General features: G+C 43.9%; 1 long non-coding RNA gene across 1 annotated transcript; it reads left to right on the forward strand.

Annotated features, from left to right (window-relative positions):
* The first annotated feature begins 9,217 nt into the window (after window positions 1-9,217).
* LOC112840101 (uncharacterized) lies at window positions 9,218-20,618 on the forward strand. The gene is made up of 3 exons (XR_003212385.2): window positions 9,218-9,483; window positions 11,741-11,840; window positions 17,750-20,618. It is a non-coding gene; the product is annotated as an uncharacterized lncRNA (long non-coding RNA).
* The last annotated feature ends 2,143 nt before the right edge of the window (window positions 20,619-22,761 follow it).

The following is a 22,761-nucleotide window of genomic DNA, read 5'->3' on the forward strand; positions in this document are numbered from 1 at the left end:
GATTTACACTGTTTGAACAAGAATCTTACCCAGTTTGATGGAGTAGAGAATCTTTCTGAGCACCTTGAGTGTTTCTGTCTTTTAATGGCATTATTGAGTATGGAGTGATAAAATGGAGCCAATGCAAAGTATTTCTTTCTGCCCCCAACGTGCTGTGACATCATGATATAAACCTCTCAAGTAGTCTGTCTCTTTTCCTTGCCTGGGATTTAAAAGCCACTAAGTTATTGTCTTGCCTGGCCATCTCCGTCCTTTTCAAATGTGTGGAGCTGCTGGGGCAGTGGTTGGTGGTGGGATCAGTTTAGGAAAAGCCTCACAGTTGATTCTGACAATATCCTGCCCTTAAGAACCCCCAGTTTTCCTTTTAGGCCCACTTAAAAACAAGTGAGGGATTCCGTAGGGGAAGGGTGCATCAGAGAATTGTACATTTGTTAAACTCATTGTGAAAGAGTTCTGTGCACTTGGAGAAACAACAGCCCACGGTGCAAATTGCGTTTCTTTTGGACTTGAGAAAAACTGAATGAACCATCCAGCCGCTAGAAAGGACCTAAAGCAAAGTTGGCATCTGGAGACCCATGTTTTGCTGAAAAGACTCCCTGGGGATGAGGGGAAAGTGGCTATACTGCTGAGAAATGGAAATAAATTGCCTCTTTCAGCACCTAGAAGCTGCCCAGAAATTTAAATTCCGTTCTCCGTTAGAAAACCCAAACCATATTGCACGTAGTAGGGTTTGTTTATTCTGCACATCTCATCACAGTCCTCCAGATATTTTAACAGCCGTGCTTGACTATGTGGTTGGCACAAGGATCACAAAATCTTTAGTAGCTAGGGAAGCTCGTTGGCAAATAGATTTCTTGTATGTGATGTAAAACAGGCTCATTCAGAGAACTACACATTTCCTTGTGGTTAGATGTGAGAAACCGAAGCTCTGATTATTGCTATTTCTCTAGGCATGCTGCAGTAATTGTGTCCTATCTACAAAAATGGAGAAATATTTACTCTTTGCAGGTTTTCGTTAGCTTCAACAAGGGTAATTGCAAATATTTTGATACCTCGCTTTATTTTAAGGATACTGACAATCAAAGAAAATCCTCAATTTGCTAAATTATAGCATTGGTTGGAAAGAGAGGGAAATATTTTTTTTTTTTGTTATTTTGATTCTTTCTCATTCGGGATCTGCATGAGTTTCCATCCATAGTATGGAGTGGCCCTGTTTATCCTAGGAAACCAGCCCAAGCCAAACCAGTCTCCTATTACTGCAGAAATTTGAAGGATACGTGAACTGACTGATGTCAATTAACAAGAAAGGCGTCTGCTGCCATTTTCTTAATCATCCTATTGAATCTTCGTAGCCTATGCATCTTCTCTTTTCTTCAATACCAGCTGTCCTTGTCCTTATTCTAAGTCAAACTGACATGGAATCTATTCAGGGCTGTTACTTAACTCGATGAGGAAAGCACTCTGCTGCGTGCTAACCTCCCGGATTTGAGTTTAGAACCTAGATCCGGAGTCAGCACAGGACTTTTTTCCTTGCCTTCCTATATTCATTTCATTTTTCCACATCTTCCTTTTGAATCTTTTCCTAGAAATACCTAAACCATAGGTAAGCAGATGGAGGAGGCCATAGAAACAAAAGCTCAATATGTGTTGTATGTGACACACTTGCAGAAAGATAGTACAATGTCTGTACCGTCTGGCTTTCAAGCTTTGGGGTCGAGATGTACTTATGGAAGGCAAAAGATCCCACAGTCCAGGAAAATCTACCAATCTAGTTTCCCAAGGTGCATAAAACTTGCTGACATCAAAGAAGGGCTCCATACAGGGAAATGTGAGGTGGGGCACGATCATTAACATACTGCTTTAGAAACAGGGGATGTGGAAGATTCATCTATGGGCTTCGATGCCTGCGTGTCTTCAATTTGGCTATGGGAAACGATCGGTCAAAATTTCCGTTTATACGAAGCGTGAGTAATAGAAAATCGAGTACTGAATCCGGTCGGACCACAGGTTTAGGCAGACGAGAGGTTTCAGCAAGAGTGCTTAGTGTTAGAGGACTGCTACACAAACTGGAAATGAAAAGACCCCTGGCTTTAGGCCTCTTTCTGTTTGTAGACAGTAAATTTAAATCCTTTGTCCCCGCAAACCCACTCCACTCCATGCAGTAACCTTGGCTACGATGGCTAAAGAAGAAACACACTCTCCTGATTTCCAGTTCTATATTCAGTTTTAGAAAATTAGTTATGTCGAAAGGGTGAAAACAACAACAACACAATTTTACTTTGCCTCGGTTATTGACACCAAGAAGCACTCCTCAGACGTTCCGGAGGGGAAACAATGAGTCATTCATGCTGTCAGCCCAGGTGGTGCATGAATTCCAGACAGAGGCGGCTGGAGTTAACCCCTGCAGGAGCAGAGAGAGGTCTCGGCCAGCCTTCCTGGGGCTCCCCACAGCCTCTGGGGGAGCAGGCCAGGGCTGGAAGGGAAGGTGAAGCCAGTCACCAAGCCACTACCTCTGCCGTGCCGGTCCCAAGGGGCCCCGGGGCTGTTTGTCACCGTGTGATTGGCTCCAGGAGAGGGGTGGAGAAATGAAAACACTCTGCCCAGGATATATTTAGTTGAAGTGCAGCTGGGGAAGCACTTAAACAAGGGAGCTTTTGTCCTCACGCTCAAGTGTTTTTCTTAACTCCACGAGGGGGGAAAACTTCAGCCACATACTGATTTCTCTTCCTTCCCCTCCATTTTCTCTTCTTCGGGCGTGGGAGGTGGGTGTTCCTATTCGGAAAGTGGAGGATTTTCTGTGGTTTGGTGTCTAAGAGGAAACGGAGCCATTTTGAGGCCGAGTTGACCCAAAAGTGGAAAGCACACACTCTTGCTGGAAGACGCGGTTAAGAAATCCAGACGTTTCTTAACATGTCGTGTACGCTTGCATTCTCGCAATTAATTTTCTGTCAGTTCAAAGTGGAAGTTAGTTATTTTCAAACGTCTTTACTTGGGTGAATTTATCGAGTTAGAAACATAATTAAGTTTTATAAGCTGACAGAACCCTGTTTCACTTGAGTTGATTCACATTTTCCAGTAATGAAAGATTTACTTCTGCGCTGATGAGCACAGCTTCTTTGCAACAGATTACTGATGAGCCATGTAATGGCTCCTATTCCCACCCTCCCTGGAAAACCACTGAGAACTGCCACCTTGCTACGAGGCTGTACGGCCACTATGTAAATGCTGTATATTACGGGTACATTGCCTACTATTAAGAAGTAGCGCAGGAAATATTTTAAATGAAAATCCCATTTGCAATTATGAACCAAGGGCAAAAACTTCTGAACAAGAAGCCTATGGTTTTGGTGATACCTAGGTAACCAGTTGTATTAGTATTAGTCAGGGATCTCTAGATAAACAGAAGCAAGAGTGTGTGTGTGTGTGTGTGTGTGTGTGTGTGTGTGTGTGTGTGTGTGTGTGTGTGTAGAGAGAGAGAGAGAGAGAGAGAGAGAGAGAAAGAATAAATGAATGAGATTTGTTTCAAGAAATTGGCTCATCTGCCTATAAAGGGTGTCAGGTCCGAAATCTGCCGGGCGAACTGACAGTCTGGAGACCCAGGAAGAGTCAATGTCGTAGTTCAAGTCTGAAAGCTGTCTGCTGGCAGAATTCCCTCTTGCTGGAGGAGGTCCATCTTTGTGCTATTCAGTTCTTCAACTGATTGGATGAGGCCCACCCACATTGCAGCGGGCAATCTGCCTTACCTCAAGTTCCCTGACTTAAATGTTACGCTCATCCAAAAATACCCTCACACAAACATCTAGAATAATGACCACACATCTGGGCACTGTGGCCCAGCCAAGCTGACAAATAAAATCAACCATCCCACAGGCTAACACTCCCATTTTGAAAAATTCACTTGCTTAATTACAAGGTTACTTACCAGGATGAAGCTGTTGTGAGGGTTTACAAATGGGTAAGATATGATAACTCCTGATAACTCTTTTGATAACTACTTTCAGGCCTGTTTTTCCAAAAGGGTTTTACCATTCTGCCCTCCTGTCAGCATTGTATGAGGGTTCCAGATGTTCCATCCTTACTAGCAATTGATAATTAGCAAGTGTTTCAAAGTTTAGCCCTTCTAATGGGCATGGAGTTGTTTCTCATGGTGGTGTTGATTTGCATGTTCCTGGTCATGTCATACTTACTTTGGATCGGAAATATTATTACTCAACTTAGAGACCAACCTTATTTGCCATGATATTTCCTAGCCACATGCCATAAAACCAACTCATCCCTACCCCGGATATTTGAGAGCTTATTCTTACATTTCCAATTTGTTTTAAAAATAATTGCCCCAAACGAGTCTGTATTGTTAATAATTATCCACAATGGGCTCAGGAGTTTGCAAGCCCCTGGAAGAGTGAGGAGTTTATAAAAGTCATCTATCCATGGATATGGGACTCTTGAGCCCAACTACACCATCACATGTTTTTTTGTTTTGTTTTAAGATTTTATTTATTTGTTTGAGAGAGAGAGAGAGCATGATGGGTGGGGGCATGCAGAGGGAGAAGCAGACTCCCTGCTGAGCAGGGAGGCCGATGCAGGGCTTGACCTCAGGACCCTGACCTGAGCCAAAGGCAGATGCTTAACTGACTGAGCCACCCAGGTGCCCCATCACCTGTTGATAATCAGTATTGGTATTATTACCATTTATTTTTTTTATTTTTTTAAAGATTTTATTTATTTATTTAATTGACAGAGAGAGAGAGAGACAGCAAGAGAGGGAACACAAGCAGGGGGAGTGGGAGAGGGAGAAGCAGGCTTCCCGCGGAGCAGGGAACCCGATGTGGGGCTCGATCCCAGGACCCTGAGATCATGACCTGAGCCGAAGGCAGACGCTTAACCAACTGAGCCACCCAGGCGCCCCTTATTACCATTTATTGAGAAATGCTCTGTGCCAGGGCCAGGCATCTTGCACTTACCACAACACCACTAGGAGGTTCATATATTTATCCTCATCTTATTCCCAAGGAAGAGTAGGTTTAGTTTAGGGAGGTCAAGAAACTTGGCTGTGGCCACACACTGAATTTGAACCCAATATTATTTTATTTGATCCAAAACAGCTTTTTCCTCACTTCTTTCTAATTTTATGCTGGGATGTAAGAAAACATTTTGGCCTAAAGTAAACAGTGGAAAATATTCCAGACTGGGAGTTGAGACACTGGGTTTTACTCCTGGCTCTGTCACTAATAAACAGTCCACGCTTGGGCAAGTCCCTCTCTGGACCACAGTTCCTCATTACTAAAAATAAAAGGTTGGGTTAAGACCTTCTCTGGCTCAAAAATTGCTATAGACCAGGCACTAGGCTAAGCATTTTACAAGTGTTGACTTATTTATATCTCACCAAAGCCCTATCACATAGGGACTATTATTGTGCCCATTTTACAGGTGAATACACTGAGGCACAGTTATTACATTATTTTTCCAAAGTCACAAAACCGGTACATGGGATTTCAACCCAGGCACTCTGGCTCCAGAGTCTATGATCTTTCTAAACTAGGCAACATCAACAGCCACCTCATAACATCTTTAGCAGCATTATTCTCTCCCCATCCCCACCTTCCCCCCTACTTCCCTTCCCTTCCTTTCCCTTCCCTTCCCTTCCCTTCTCTTCTCTTCTTCTTTTTTTGAGGGTGGAGGCAGAGGGAGAGGAAGAGAGAAAATCCCAAGCAGGCTCCGTGCCCAGCACAGAGCCCGATGCGGGGCTGGATCTCACAACCCTGAGACCACCACCTGAGCTGAAATCAAGAGTCGGACGCTTAACAGACTGAGCCAGCCAGGGGCCCCCTCCTACCTTTTGAGTGCAAAAACTGAGACTTAGAGAATTTATTATGTCCCAAGTCCCACAGCCAGTCAAGGGTAAAACCAGGATGGGATGGGAATGAAGCCCAGGCAGTTCATCATCAGAGTCTAGGGTCAAAGTCTCAAGGGTCAGAACATGAGAGACCACAGCTCCGTAACCCCCAGAGAATCTTGCCAAAGAACCCTGGAAACACCCACGCCGACCTCACACGGCCACACCTTCCTCTCTCAACTCCAGCCTGGCTGCATCCGCCCCCCTCCACCCCGCCCTGCTCTTTTCCTCCCCTCTTAGGAAACCCGTTGCCTGGAAATCAGAAATTAGAACTGCAAGTGCCTGAGGGAGCCTGCCCTGGGGCACTGGTGGTGGTGGTGGTGGTGGTGGTGGTGGTGCAGCTTCCAGAACATTCCCTGCTGCAGGCTGTGAGAGAGGGGTCTCCCTAGCAGGTCCTCACCGTCCGCATTCCTCCAGGCCCAGTGTTGAATTAATTACCTGGTACTCACAAGTCAGGTAGAAAAGGGAGCTCGGGCAGCTGGCCTAAGACAGTCCTAGGGCTGTCGCTTTGAGACTCTGGTTTTGTTTTTACTCATTTAATGTAAGTATATCTTTTTTTTTTTAAGATTTTATTTTTGAGTAATCTCTATACCCAATGTGGGGCTCAAACTCACAACCCCAAAATCAAGATTCGCATGCTCCACCGACTGAGCCAGCCAGGCACCCCGAGTATATCTTTTTAAATAGAAAACACACACATAATAAGAAGTCAAATAACAAAAAGCATATAGTATCTAGTGAATATGATTCTTCATCTTTTTTTTAAGATTTTTTAAAAAATTTATTTGAGAGAGAGACAGAATGAGCAGTGGGGAGGGGCAGAGAGAGAGAGGAAAGGAGAGAGGGAGAGAAGCAGACTCTCTGCTGAGATGGAAGCCTGACGCAGGGCAATGTGGGGCTCGATCCCAAAACCATCCCAAACCCGAGATCGTGACGTGAGCCCAAGGCAGATACCCAGGCTCCCCTGCTTCTTCATCTTACCCCTGCCCCTGACTTCACCTCCCGAGACCACCTCCTTCTTGTACATCCAGACAAAGGTATTCTTGCACGTGTGACCATACAAGTATAGGTTTTCTTTCTTTTTTTTTTTTTAAAGATTTTATTTATTTATTTGACAGAGAGAGACACAGAGAGAGAGGGAACACAAGCAGGGGGAGTGGGAGAGGGAGAAGCAGGCTCCCCGCTGAGCAGGGAGCCAGGGGCTCGATCCTGAGACCTGGGATCATGACCTGAGCCGAAGGCAGACGCTTAACGACTGAGCCCCCCAGGCACCCCCAGGTACAGGCACACGCGATATACACTGCTCTGTATCTTCCTATTTATTTCTATTTAGCAATGCAGCTTGGAGATTATTCCTTGTCAATCCCTAAATACTCTCTCCCTTTTTTAAAAAGATGCCGCGGAGATTTCTGCTGTAGGGCCGTGCTGTAATTTATCTGACCAGTCTCCTCTCATGACTGTTGAGGCTGTTTCTTTTTTTCTTTTTTTTTTTAAAGATTTTATTTATTTATTCATGAGAGACAGAGAGAGAGAGAGAGGTAGAGGGAGAAGCAGGCTCCCAAGGAGCAGGGAGCCCGATGTGGGACTCGATCCCAGGACTCCGGGATCATGACCCGAGCCGAAGGCAGATGCCCAACCATCTGAGCCACCCAGGCGCCCGAGGCTGTTTCTGATCGGAAGCTCCGACAAGTCGGCCTCGTGAATCTCTGGTGTTTGTGTTGCATTTACCATGCAGGCCCCTCTGAGATGCATATGTCACGTGGGTCAAGGAGGATGGGAGCAGAGTTTATGGCTTGCCCTCCCCCAGCCCGCAAGGCATATATTACTGCTGGAGTTTGCTCCATAGGGCCGTAGTGCCAGGACAATTCGTCCGTGGACGTACAGCTCAGAAAAATGCATCCAGACGGCAGCTCAGCAGAGCACTGAGATCTGGTAGCTGCAGCAGCAGTGAAAATACCCTGTGAGCCTTCCCGCATATGTCTGGCCCAGTATGCCATGGTCATCTTTTGTAGCAGGACCTTCAGGCCCAGGGACTGGGCTGGTTCTGGAACTTGGGCAGTGGGAGGCGTGGCCTATCACTCAGGGTGATGTGGGCCCACAGACAGGGAAGGAGAGAACAGGGTGGGGTCCTCTGGAGACTACCAAGCTATGGCTGTTTCTCTTAGGAAGGGACCTGAGCCCTTTAAATCAGTTCAGTTCTCGGGCCGCCTGGGTGGCTCAGCCGGTTAGGCAGCTGCCTTGGGCTCAGGTCATGACCTTAGGGTCCCGGGATTGAGCCCCACGGGCTTTCTGCTCAGTGGGGAGCCTGCTTCTCCCTCTCCCTCTACTGCTCCTCCTGTTTGTGCTTGTGTTTTTTTTTTTTTCTCTCTCTCTCTCAAATAAAAAAAAAAAATCAGTTCAGTTCTTATATTCTCTTGCCTGAGGTGAAAGCTTTTGGGGAGGCTTTTTGAAAAGCCAACAGCTGAATGTCTGCGTCTGCCAGGCTTTGTTCCAAGACGCCTGGCTTGTCTGTCAGCCCTGGGTGAGCCCCTCTGTGATTTCCCTTCCAAAAGAGACACCAACCCTGGGACCCCCCCCCCCGCCCCCACAAATACACTCCGCCAGGACAGATGAGAAACCTTTTTTTATCTTGAGGCCATTGTCCCAGCCCTCCTCTCAACAAAAATTAGTGACAACTAGAAAGCCATTCATTGATTCCCTGCCACCACCACATTTTTATCATGAAAATTCTGAAACATAGAGAAAACTTGAGAGAATTTTGCAGGGAACTCCCATCTATTTACCCCTTAGATTCTACAATGAATATTCTGCTAGATTTGCTTTCCTTTCTAAGATACTCTCCCATCTCTCCAGGCCACCGACGCTTGAGGTTTTTTTAAAAGCCTGGCCTAAAAACTCAATTCATTTGTTTTTAAAACTTCAGAACGGAGGGGCGCCTGGGTGGCTCAGTTGGTTAAGCGACTGCCTTCGGCTCAGGTCATGATCCTGGAGTCCCGGGATCGAGTCCCGCCGGGCTCCCTGCGCAGCGGGGAGTCTGCTTCTCCCTCTGACCCTCCCCCCCCTCATGTGCTTTCTCTCTCATTCTCTCTGTCTCTCAAATAAATAAATAAAATCTTTAAAAAAAAAAAACTTCAGAACAGAAACTTAATGCCTTATTTAGTGAACACAGAATAATTTTGTTCCATTCCAAATTAGGCTGCGTGGAAGGAAGAGAGAAAAGAGGTGAGAAGAAAAGGAAGAGGGGAAGACAAAGAGGGGTTGAGAGAGATGAGAAAGGGGGCCGGGGGGGGGGTGTGGGCGTGAAGACAGAGGAAAGGTCTCGGCGTTGCAAATGAGCGTGGGCCGGGTCACTGGCATGGCTCATCGAGAGCCCGCTGTAGGGGTTCAGCACCCAGTAGGCAGCCGCTACTGGTAAGGCCGCTGCTGGCCTCCCCCTGACGCAGTGGGGACAGCCACATGCAGGCATCCCAGGACAGTGGAGCATGCGGTCATCATTCCTCGCAGACTTCCTGGCCCCGGGGGGCTCCAGCCCCGCAAACACCTGTGAAGTGGAGCAGAGCCGGGACCTGGAGAACCAGACACCAGCTGTGAGTCTCAGTCCCGTTGTGACCACCCCACACACCGGCCCTCGGACAGTTACTTATTCAACCTCTCTTAGCTACTGTATTCTCATCCGGGAAATGGGCCTATGAGGAATAGATTCCTCGTGGGGTTGGTGGGCAGGTACACTGCATGCTTCATCTCGTTCCATCCTTGTGACAGCTCTAGGAGCTGGACGTTATTACGGGCCTCATTTTAGAAATGTGGGCACTGAAACGTGGGGTGGTGAAGTCACTTGTGCAGGTGGTGCAGCTGGTCATGGTGGAGCCAGGCCAGGCCCCCCATTGCTGTGCTGTTCTCAGCACTGTGCCTGGTACTAACCTATTCAGCATAACTACACAGGCTTGCCACGGCAGGTTCTTGCAAGGTCAAGGTGGGACAACCCACGTGAAGGAGCTAATACCTACCAGGTCCTTAAAAGCATTTGCTGAATGACTAACACATGTTGGTGAGCTCAACAAATATTTGTTATGTTCTTCAGCTGCATTCTCTAATTGTTAATTCCATAGAAGCTTTCCTCTGATTGGGATAACCATGGGGGGAAGGGAAATCTCCCTCATCCTGTATTATACAAATGTCAGGTTTAACAAACAAATTACAAGGGAGCTGATTTTCTTTGTGTCCTGACCTCATTTATATTAAGCAACATTGAACCTATTTGCCTGTGATCATACAACGGGGAAGCAGATGATAAATGTCAGGATCTAGGGCAAGCCCTTCCTTCTGCCTGTTCCAACCGGGTCCTGGACTTCTCTACTGTGCCAGGGGCAATCCAACACCCAGGGCTGTCCCAGGAGAACAGAGCTGGGAGCCGCTTCACTTTCCTTGCCTCCGATAAGGCCTCTCCATGGACTGATTGCTGTGCCGTGTTTTGTGTGGTGGTTTTCCACATTTTGTGATGTATTTCCCTTTCAAAACTTATAAAATAACAACCCTATGAATTTATCTCTAAATGCAATGAAGAAGATACATAGAATAAAGCAAGATCATATACGGAAAAGTACTTTCAAACTTTCTTTAAAATTTCTGTACAACTGCGAGGTTTTAAAAACCGGCTTTGGGTGCCTGGGTGGCTCACTTGGTTAAGCGACTGCCTTCGGCTCAGGCCATGATCCTGGAGTCCCAGGATCGAGTCCCAAGATCGGCTCCCTGCTCGGCGGGGAGTCTGCTTCTCCCTCTGACCCTCTTCCCTCTCATGCTCTCTATCTCTCATTCTCTCTCTCTCAAATAAAAAAAAAACAAAGCAAAAAAACCGGCTTAGGGGCGCCTGGGTGGCTCAGATGGTTAAGCGACTGCCTTCGGCTCAGGTCATGATCCTGGAGTCCCGGGATCGAGTCCCGCATCGGGCTCCCTGCTTGGCAGGGAGTCTGCTTCTCCCTCTGACCCTCTCCCCTCTCATGCTCTCTCTCTATCTCATTCTCTCTCTCAAATAAATAAATAAAAAATCTTTAAAAAAAAAAACCGGCTTAATAGCCAAAAGGTGGAAGCAACCCAACTGTCCATTAGCAGATGAAGGGATAAACAAAATGGAGCATGTACATACAACCGAATGTTATTCGGCCTTGAAAAGGAAGGAAATTCTGACACACGCTACAACATAGATGAATTTTGAGGACATTATGCTAAGGGAAATAAGTAAGCGTCAAAGGGACAAATATTACAAGACTGCACTTATGTGAGGTACCAGAGTAGTCAAGTCAATGGATTCAGAGTGTAATATGGCGGCTGTCAGGGGCCGGGGAGAGGAAGAAGGGAATGGAGAGTTACTGTTTCATGAGTACCGGGTTTCAGCTCTGCAAGCTGTTCTGGAGATGGATGATGGTGATGAGTGCACCAAACTGTACCTTTAAAAATGGTTAAGATGGTGGGGCGCCTGGGTGGCTCAGTTGGTTAAGCGACTGCCTACGGCTCAGGTCATGATCCTGGAGTCCCGGGATCGAGTCCCGGGATCGAGTCCCAGGATCGGCTCCCGGCTCGGCGGGGAGTCTGCCTCTCCCTCTGACCCTCTTCCCTCTTGTGCTCTCTCTCATTCTCTCTCTCTCAAATAAATACATGAAATCTTTAAAAAAAATGGTTAAGATGGTAAATGTTATGTGTATTCTTCCCCTATTAAAAATAAGTTCATTTGTTTTATGATGGTGGGTTTTTTTTAATTTAAATTCAATTAGCCAACATATGATGGTGGTTTTGTCTCATGTTTGCCTTAGCCAGTTAAGAGGACACTGTGTTTTTCCTTTTAATAAGATCCAGAGACCAGAGCTAGGAAGGAGGAACACCATGACAAGGACAAAGTGCAGGGCTTGAAGCCAGAAGCTAGGGCCCTTAGACTACCCGGGGTCCGAAGGTGAGTCCAAGTGCTCCCTGACTGCCCCTCCCTGGAGTGAGAGGACACGGTAGTTTTGCGGACTAAGTGAATGATGCCCAACTGAGGAGTCTTAGGACTGAAGGGGGTTCACATGACAGAGGGCACCCGGGAGGGTTTGGGACCACAGCCCTATCCTCTGTGAAACCCGGTGCTTGACACCACATGGGAGCCTACATCTTGGCTCCTTCTAGCTCTAACGAACTGTCAGCACCAACAAATAACTCAGCCTATACGCTTTGCTTGTAGACAAGACCCCATTAAGCCAGTCCCCCAATTCCAAGGGATATGCGATGTTTTGAGAGAGAGCAGAAAATCTCAAGTTAAGTTTTTACAATTCGCCTCCGTACGTATAAACACTCCACTGTGTTACCATTCCTCCTCTCTCTCTCTCTCTTTGTGTGTGTGATGATGATTTAAAATATCAGCAAGTCCCTACAGTCTCATTTTTGTATCACGGAACACTACGTCTCCTTTCAGCTTTTCATTCCCAGGAAAAACTAATCCAGTTGGTTGTTTTTTTGTTTTGTTTTGTTTTGTTTTCCTTTTTTCTCCAAAGGCCAAGCCTTTTAGCATGTCATTATGACCGGTTGTAATTTCCATTCCTGTGTGTTCAGGATTGATGTAAAGGAGTTAAAAGCTTTTCCATGCCCTTCATTACCTCTTTCCCAGAGGTGAAATTTAACTTAATGTTACAGCAACGGTTCGGCAGGTGCCGTCCCACATGCTGATGTCCCCTTCACACATCCACGCCGGCGGGCAGACCGAACTGCAGCTAACAGCTATACTCTTCCCTGACTGCTGAGGATGTTCCTGTGCAGCCTGGAAAGGGGGGGCGGGTCCTAGCCTGGCTCCCTCCATCCGCAGCGGCCCAGCCTTGAGCCTCCTTCACCTGTACAATGGGAATAAAAGCGGGCTTTGGAACTGTAGAGAAGGGGAAATGAGGTGACATCTTGAAATGTCAGCTCCCCACCTCTCCCTCGAGCTCTTCCCCTTCTGTCCTTTATTCTCTTTGAAATGAGAATTTCTTCCCGGTCTGTCTCTTTCCTTTTATTTTTTCTCTTTCTCCTTGTCTTTCTTTCTTACTCTTACCAAGGGACATACTGAAGAGGTCAGAATAAATAGAGCACACCGTCCCCTCCCCCTCAGTGACAAGGCATTTGTTTTATTTTTTATTTTTTTCCCCTGGGCCACTTTTCCTGATTTCTGGTACACAGCCTGGCCATTGGCAACCGGTCATTTGTCAGCTGGGGCACTGATATCTACATACACGGGCTACTGTTACCAGCATCTCAATCTTTCTTCTTGAGTTTAATAACATTTTCCAATTTCCTACCATCTAGCCTAACTGCATCCCAGCAAATCTGTGGGTCTCCTTCATTAAAAGGAATTTTGCAGCAGAGTCCCTTCAACCGGCTGGGAGAAGTTTGCTCGCTACGGTTTGCGCTGAGCTACGTCCTTTCTGCTCCCTCTTTAAGAGACCTCGTTTACAGCTCTGCTACCAATTCTCTTTTTGCATCGGACGAGCCTTTTCTGTCAGCTTTTTCACCAGTAGTATACCTAGGCCTTCACTCAACATCCAACTGTTTCCTTCATGTCAGAAACAAAAACGGGTCCTTTGTTCAAAAGTTCCTTCATTCTCTTCCTCAAGCTCCCCCCACCCCCGGCTTTGTACTTTGTACCAAATAGCAGCTGTACCTTCTGGAACAGTCCTGAACTGTCTTATGCTATACAGTGCGGAGAATTCACTTTCTCATAATCTGAAGTGGCTGGCAGAGCAGAAAGAAACAAAAAACAAAAGCTGCGTTTCAGGAACTTCATTTCGTGAAATATACTTCCTTTTGGTAGTATGCCAGCTAATTTCTTCAGCAGGCAATGATGTTTTGAAAGTAAATGACTATGGGGGGAAGGAGGGAGTCAGTGAAGGGAATCAATAAACCAAATCAGGTGCCACTTTCAAGTGATGTTGTCCATTCATTCATGAAACTGTAGAAAAGAGATAAATTCAGTGGTGAATGCAATGTATTACCTTAACAACTTTGTTCCCTGTTTCTCATATAGAAGAGAATAAAAATAAACAAACAAAAAAACCCCACCTGTGTCTGATGATAAAGGAATTGTTGTAGATTACAAATGTCTTACAAGGTATACTAAAATATTAAAACAAATCTAATCTCTTCTGAATGCACAAAATAGCCCTTATATTAAAAATTTTAAATTTTATAATAATTAAAACCTGAGATTATCTGTTTCTTTGATATCGAGGGGTCTTAATTAATTTATTAAGATTACAAGTAGATGCATAGGAATTAAAAGGTCATTTGGCTTTTCCCTCTATAGTTTCATCGAAGAATTCATCAATTATCTTGTTTCTTCCTCATTCGAGATTGGCAAACTATGATATAAACAATAAGTGATATGCTTTACAATACACAAGTCAGCATGAAAGCAGTACACAGAACTATTGATTTTGACATTTATTTTAACTAACTTCTATCTGAGCACCAAATTACATTATTTTCTATTCAACAAATATTTTTGTACACCCACTATGTGCTAGCACCAAATTACATTATTTCCTATTCAACAAATATTTTTGTACACCCACTATGTGCTAGCATTAACATACACGCAATGGGAGAATACAAAGAAATATAAAATAGCCCCTTCCCTTGAAGAGCGTTCCACATTCAAGACAAGACACCTATGAAATGACTTGAAAATACTTACGAGAAATAAGATTATTTATGTATCACGCACTTTCAAAACGTTAACAAAATCCATGAACACGTTTTAAAAATTCAGGATGGTACAAGAGCACTGGGAAATGCAATTCTCCCTCGCCCCCTCCCCCAGCTCTTTTCCCAAAGGCCATCTCTGTTATGCCTTCCTTGTGTAGATTTCCAGTGATGATATAAGCAGATACAAGCATATACATAAGCTTATGTATCATCACCTGCATCACTAATTTCGTTACACAAATTTCTACCCACATTTTAAAAGAAGATTAATCTAGAACAACTAGCCATTGCTTAGCAACCTCAGGGAGTGATCACATAGTAGGTACTCAAGAATTATTTGGATAGCTAAATGAAAAAACCATTCCTCTCTGGTAGGACATTTCAATCTTTCTTTTTTTTTTAAAGAATTTTTTTGGGTGCCTGGGTGGCTCAGTCGGTTAAGCGACTGCCTTCGGCTCAGGTCATGATCCTGGAGTCCCGGGATCGAGTCCCACATCGGGCTCCCTGCTCAGCGGGGAGTCTGCTTCTCCCTCTGACCCTCTTCCCTCTCGTGCTCTCTATCTCTCATTCTCTCTTTCTCTGAAATAAATAAATAAAATCTTTTAAAAAAAGGAATTTTTTAAAATTTATTATTTGAGACAGAGAGATACAGAGCGAGAGAGAGAGCAGGAGCAGTGGGGAGAGGCAGAGGAAGAGGGGGAAGCAGACTCCCCGCTGAGCAGGGAGTCCGATGAGGGGCTCGATCCCAGGACCTGGAGATCATGACCCAAGCCGATGGCAGATGTTAAACCACCTGAGCCACCCAGGCACCCCAGGACATTTCAATTTCTTACCATTTGAAATAATGCTGTGTGAAACATTTTTGTGATCCAACCTTTCTTGGGTAGATTTTCAGAAGGTGAATTACTAAGTCAAGTTCTTTAGGTATTACCAAATTGTGTTCCAATAGCTATTTACTCCAATCAGCACCATCAGGGATCATTTCTTTTTTTTCCCCCATCTTTGCTAATTTGGTAGATGGAAAATGCAATCTCGTTGTTGCTTCAGTTTACATTTCTTTGAATTAGTGAGGTTGGACATTTTCCCAGATGTTGGTGGGTCATTGATATAACCTTTTTTTTAAAAGATTTTATTTATGATTATTTTTTAAAGATTTTATTTATTTATTTGACAGAGAGAGACACAGCGAGAGAGGGAACACAAGCAGGCGGAGTGGGAGAGGGAGAAACAGGCCTCCCGCTGATCAGGGAGCCCGATGTGGGGCTCAATCCCAGGACCCTGGGATCATGGCCTGAGCCAAAGGCAGACGCCCAACGACTGAGCCACCCAGGCGCCCTGATATAACCTGTTTTTGAGAATTTTCTGGTAGGCTCCTTTGCATATTTAACTATTGGGGTTTTTCTTCCTGAATCTTATGAGCTCTTTAAATATTAAAAATATTAATTCTGTTCCTCATTATTAATGAATAGTTCCCCTCATCTAGTGTTTGCCTTTTGAGTTTTGATTTAATTAGCTTATTTTTGGCTCAGAAGATGTACATTTTTATCTGTTCACTGCTATCCATCGAGTCATTCATGATTCATTTCATTACCTTTGAGGCTAGAATAACCTACTTTTTGCATCCTTTCAAGAACGATGTAGAGACCGAAGGGAAGTCCACCTTATACTTATAGCCTGTCAACAGGGGAGTTTTCTAAGCATTTATTTGTACAGGTAGGTTGAAAATTCATTCTCTCTTTGGGTCTGATGTATGTGGATTTAAGAAAACATCTTAGACATCCTTTTTGGAAGGACTTTGCCTTATTGGTGCAACTTTCAGGTGGGAAGCTAAACATGTGGAGTTGTGAAGTGCCATTATCTTTCTTCTCTCTTTCTCTACTACCCAGAGTGGAAAATTGCTAATGACTTGGTTTCTAGCCTGTCAATGTGTTCATCTCAAATCCTTTATTCAAACAATTCTTCCCGTTCTCTTGGCCACCATTAAAAATAAATCTGAACATATCAATCAGTTCTTCAGAGAAACAGAACCAACAGGACACACATGCCTCATCATCATCGTCATCTTCACCACCACCACCATCATCATCATCATCATCATCTCTCCACCTAGAGAGGTTTAATATAAGGAATTGGCTGACGTGACTGGTTGGGGGTGGTTAGTGAGTCCGGAACCAGGCAGGATTTCCATGTTACAGTCTCGAGGCAGAATTCCTTCTTTGGGAAACCTCCGTTTTTGCTCTTAAGAGCTTCAGTGGATTTGAGGAGGCATTATTGAGAGTAATCTTTATTACTTAAAGTCTACCAATTGTAAGTGTTAATTACATCTACAAAACTCCTTCACAGCAACATCTGGACTAGTGTTTGACCAAACAACTGGGCACCATATCCTAGCCGAGCTGACACATGAAATTAACCTTCATACTGATCTTCCCATTGGATTGATTTCTTTCTCAGTCTATGCTTTTATGACCCTATAAACTTATTTGTGAGTGTACAGTCTACTAGGTTTTATTAAACATTTTATAAGATTTTGATAGTATTCATTTGTGAATACAATCATTGCCAGGATGTTTCTATGGCTGGTTCACTGGCTATACAAATATACTGCTCCAAAAGTTGGATTGAATTGAATCCCATTCTAGGAATTAGGAATACACTCTATAGCTTTGACAATATGGTTATTGGAGAGTTTCTGATCTAATAAGACATATGATAAGAGGAAACGTGGAATGTGCGGTTATGTCCCATTGTCTGGGGGTGGTATGGAGGCTTGGGCTAAAACATCAGCTCTGCACCTTAATAGCTTGAGGGAATAAGGCAAGACCTGGGAAAGGGAGGCTGGAGGCATTAGTTGGCTGGGGTGCCACCAATTCAGAGGAAGAATATGGAGCCAGATGTGACTGCCCTCAACAGCAACCACTCAGGTACCGGGAGGGTGAGAGGTGGGAGCTATGCTATCCTGGTAAGGGGAGTGGAGCCATGTGCATAGTTGCTGCCAAGCTGGTAATGGAGAGTTGCTTATGTACAAGGATTGCAGTTGAGTAATACAAAGGACTCTTTACCTCCAGCACTGGTGGTGGGGTACGGGGATTCTGCTTACAGATGCTTTTGTGAGCAGAAGAAGTGAAGCTGGGCCTGCTTCTCTCTCAGATTCTTTAATAGGATGGACCAGTCCTTGGTCTCCTGGAGACACAATCCTGGGAGTAAGAACAGTCACAATCACCTCCTAAGAAATGAAGAATCTGAGGCTTGGAGTGGGTAGGTCTCTTGCACAATGCCACGTGGCTATCTGGTAAGATAAATGTATTCATATGTGTTATCGGTTGAATTGCATCCATCCCCCCTAAATTCATGTGTCAAAATCTTACCCTCTGGTATCTTAGAATGAGGCCTTATTCAGAGATGGGTCATTGCAGATGTCATTAATTAAGATGAGGTCCTCCTGAAGTAGGGTGGGCCACTAATCCAATATGACTGCTGTCCTTATAAAAAGAGAAAACTGGGACACAGGCATTGCATGCAGGCGGAGCGTCACAGGAAGATGATGCAGAGATTGGACGATGCTTCCATAAGCTAAGAAACAGCAAAGATTGCCAGCAACCACCAGAAGCCAGGGGAGAGGCATGGAACAGATTTTTCTAACAATCCTCAAAAAGAGCCAACCCCACCAACATCTTTTTCATGAAATTCAAAACTGTAACAGAATAAATTTCTGTTGTTAAGCCATTCAGTTGGTGGCAGTTTGTTCTAGCAGCCTGAGGAAACTAATAGGACATGAAAGCATCTATTACTCTTTTTGTTTGTTTTTAATGAAAAAAAAATCTTGGAAATTGATTCAATTTCTTATTTTAAGTGAGAACAGGTTTTGCTTAGCAAATACATAAACAGAAGTTCTTATAATTTAACAAAAATGGTGACATGAAAATTTGGACACGGAGTATGTATTTATCCTGTAAGGAAACCAAAAGATTTCTCAATGAGATAATTTGAAGGTGCACATTATTTTCCATTTATCCATTCACCAGGTGAAGATGTTTGGAATCCCCACAGAAACTTTGAGAATCACTGAGTTAGAATCACAATCCAGGATTATTCAGAGGTTTCAGAGACTTCCTCTGTAAGAGGAGTAGTAACGCAACATTCCCCCTCAGACTAAATTATATTTGATTTTTATTTTCATGAGCATTTTTCAATAACAGCAATTTTAAAACTTATACTGAAATTTCATTTGAATGAGCTGAGAGTTTGGTTTCTTTTATTGAAGTATAGTTGACATACAATATTATATTGGTTTCAGATGGTACAACATAGTGATTCAACATTTATATACATTATGAAATGATCACCACAATAAATCTAGTACCATCTGTTACCATACAAACTTGTTACATATTATTGACTGTATCCTTCTATGGTGTACATTGTATCCCTGTGTCTTATTTATTTTGCGACTGGAAGTTTGTACCTTTTACTCCCCTGTCCTTATTTTGCCGGTCTCACAGCTCCCTCTCCCCTCTAGCAGTCATCATGTTGTTTTCTGCATCTATGAGTCTATTTCTGTTTTTGTTTTTGTTTCTTTGAGAGAGAGAGTGAGCGGGGAGGGGCAGAGGGAGAGAAGCTCAAGCCGACTTGGCACTGAGCACAGAGCCCGATGTGAGGCTCGATCCCACAACCCTGAGATCATTACCTGAGCCGAAATCAAGAGTCGGATACTTAACCAACTGAGCCACCCAGGCGCCCCTATTTCTGTTTTGTTTTGTTTTTAATTTTTAAAAAAGATTTTATTTATTTGACAGAGATAGATAGAGACAGCAAGAAAGACAACAAAAGCAGGGGGAGTGGCAGGCAGAGGGAGAGGGAGAAGCAGGCTCCCCACTGAGCAAGGAGCCCGATGCGGGTCTCTAACCCAGGACCCTAGGATCACGACCTGAGCAGAAGGCAGCCACTTAACCGACTGAGCCACTCAGGCGCCCGTTTGTTTTGTTTTTTAGGTTCCACATACAATTGAAATCAGATAGTATTTGTCTTTCTCCATCTGACTTATTTCACTCTAGATCCATCCATATTGTCACAAATGGCAAATTTTCATTCTTTTTTATGATCTTCATCCATTCATTCATTGATGGACACTTAGGTTGTTTCCCTATCTTGGCTATTGTAAATAATGCTGCCCCAGTGGTCTCAGTTGGTGGAGCATGTGACTCTTGATCTCAGGGTTGTGAGTTCAAGCCCCATGTGGGGTGTAGAGATGATTTAGAAATAAAATATTAAAACATAATAATGCTGCAATGAACATGGGGGTGTCCCTATCTTTTCAAAGTAGTGTTTTCATTTTCTTTGGGTAATACAGGGACGTAGGATTCCTGGATCATATCGGTGGTCCTATTTGTAACTTTGTGAGGAAACTCCATGCTGTTTTCCATAGTGACTCCAATTTACATTCCCACCAACAGTGCACAAGTGTTCCCTTTTCTCCACATCCTCGCCAACACTTGCTATTTTTTATCTTTTTCATACTAGCCACCTCTGTGTGAGGTGATATCTCACTGTGGTTTTGATTTGTGGAGACGTTCATTTTAGTGAAATTATTTTTTTTTAAAACATGCTGGAATTTGTTTTAACAGATTGACATAATAATTAATTGTCTTTCCATAGGTTCAGCAGCAGCAGCAGCAGCTACCCAAGAGGAGGTTTTCTCCCCCTAGATCCCTGAAGATAGATTTAAAGTTTTCTGTCACTCCATGGAATAACACAAAAGATGCAAAACTAATAGAAATGCAAACACAGAACTAAAAGGAAGAGTTTCTTGGTGAGATCTATTGATGGAAAAAATTAAAGTATCAAGTAAAAATAGAAGTCCTGTTTTGGGGGCACCTGGGTGGCTCAGTTGGTTAAGCATCTGCCTTCGGCTCAGGTCATGATCTCAGAGTCCTGGGATCGAGTCCCACGTCAGGCTCCTTGCTCAGCAGGAAGCCTGCTTCTCCCTCTGCCTGTCACTCTCCCTGCTTGTTTCCCTCTCTCTCTGGCAAATAAATAAATAAAATCTTATTTAAAAAGAAGTCCTAATTTTGGAGCTTTTTTTAGCTTTGTTTGTTTTGGTTTTTTTGGTTTGTTGTTGTTGTTTTTGAAAAAAGCAAATGGTCATAAGTAGTCAATCACAGTTACAATGCATAAACGTTTCAGAGGTAATTTGAACCATTCAGGGCTACTTTGGAGGTTTTAGCCTATTCTGTTGTCCTGTAAAATCCAAAGAAGGACTTCTGGTTTGAGCACTGTTTGGGGGCCAGAAATGGAAAGTCACTTTGTTTGGTTATTTACTTTTCCATCCGAAAATGGAATACCATTACTGACAATCTTACAGAAAGAGCAGAAAGAAAAATATTTGTAGAGTATTTCAAAACTAATTCATACCTTTTACAATTATTATCTAATTAGATAAACTACATGTTGTTTTAGTGCATTTTTCAAAAAAGTAATTTCCATTGCAAATGTTTTCTTCATAGGATAATTGCATGTCAAGCTCGACATCATTTTGGTTGTTGTCACTAAAGATGACTGCTAACCTGAAAATATTTGGATAATGAGAAAAATGCCACCCAATTTATGAATGTTACATACATGAGAAGGAATGGCCATTGAATAGCATGTGTTGGTATTCAAAAGGATCCAAAATACTCCAGAAAATTAGGAAACTGAAGAAATAGAGGAAAAATTATGTACAAGATGGTAGCAGGCAACAGAGTCAGAAGACTGACCAGGTTTCCCACCACTTGTCCTAGTACGGTGTCCAAACACAAGTCAGCCTGACAAGTTACTAAAACAGCATTATCTTACGATTTCCTTGTGTTGTGGGTCCCCAAGACTTCCCCAGCTTCAACAATTTGCTAGGAGGACTCGTCGAACCCAGAATATAGTTGTATTCACAACTCTGGTTTATCACCACAAAAGGTTACAAAACAAAATCAGCAGAGAGGAAAGGCTCTCAGCTTGGCTCAGACACCACTCCACAAACAGGGCTGGTATGGTGGATAGAAATCCTGTCTACTGGGCTCCCTCTCTTTCAAGGCCAGACTGCAGAAACATCACCTCTGTTCCACCACCCACATCTCTTCTTCTCTCTTTCTCCTCCCCCCAGCAACAATAGCTGAGTCTCATAGCATGGAAGACACACCAGGCGCTGTTCTAAGGACTTTATATATTTATGCTACTAATCCTCAAAGCTACCCAATGAGGTGGGTGTTATTACCTCCATTTTTAACAAGAGAAAATAGAGGCACAGGGGGTTCAGGGGGTTAAGTAGCCTCTCAAGGCCTTACAGCTAATAAGTAGTACGGCCTTAATTCAAAGCCTTACAATCCGGCTCCAGGCCCACACTCTCAGCTCCTGTATGACACTGCCTCTCAGAATAACGTACCCTGGGCTGCACACAGTCAGGCCTTCGTGGCCCTACCAGATCCAGAGAACAATAGGAACGCTAGAGAATCAAAGCCAATCCTCTGCTAACTGCAAGTCTCTCCTTATGGGCATTTCCAAGTCCCCTGAATAGTCTTGATTCATGTTCTCAACAGTGACTAAATGAGCCACAAAATCCTGAAGTGCTTCGTAAACTCTTAATGAGCAGATTCAACAACGTGAATGCATTTGTCACTGAACTGTATGTTTAAAAATGATTAAGGTGGTAAATCTTACATGTAGTTTATTTATTTTTTTTTAATTTTTTTTAAATTTTATTTATTTTTGAGAGAGAGAGAATGACAGAGAGAGAGAATGAGAGGGGTGAGGGTCAGAGGGAGAAGCAGACTCCCCGCTAAGCAGGGAGCCCGATGTGGGACTCGATCCCGGGACTCGAGGATCATGACCTGAGCCGAAGGCAGTCGCGTAACCAACTGAGCCACCCAGGCGCCCTCTTACATGTAGTTTACCACAATTTTTCAGAAGCAGATATAATTTCATGCAAAACACTGCTGGTATGTAGGTTAGCGTGTCACCAATACCCCCTTCCTCGTGCATCTAAGTAACTTTGGGGAAAGATGTTCTTCTTTAGTTTGCTTGACTCTGTGCTGAGCCTGGGAGCTCACAGATCAAGCTGTATTGGCTAATCCCTGCTCAAGTGCAAGCCTGAAGATAAGCAATTGCTCATTATCATCCCTTTTTGTGTGTGT

Source organism: Callorhinus ursinus, unplaced genomic scaffold (assembly GCF_003265705.2).
Source record: "Callorhinus ursinus isolate GAN/ISIS: 27379988/994484 unplaced genomic scaffold, GSC_fseal_2.0 scaffold45, whole genome shotgun sequence".
Taxonomy (NCBI): domain Eukaryota; kingdom Metazoa; phylum Chordata; class Mammalia; order Carnivora; family Otariidae; genus Callorhinus; species Callorhinus ursinus.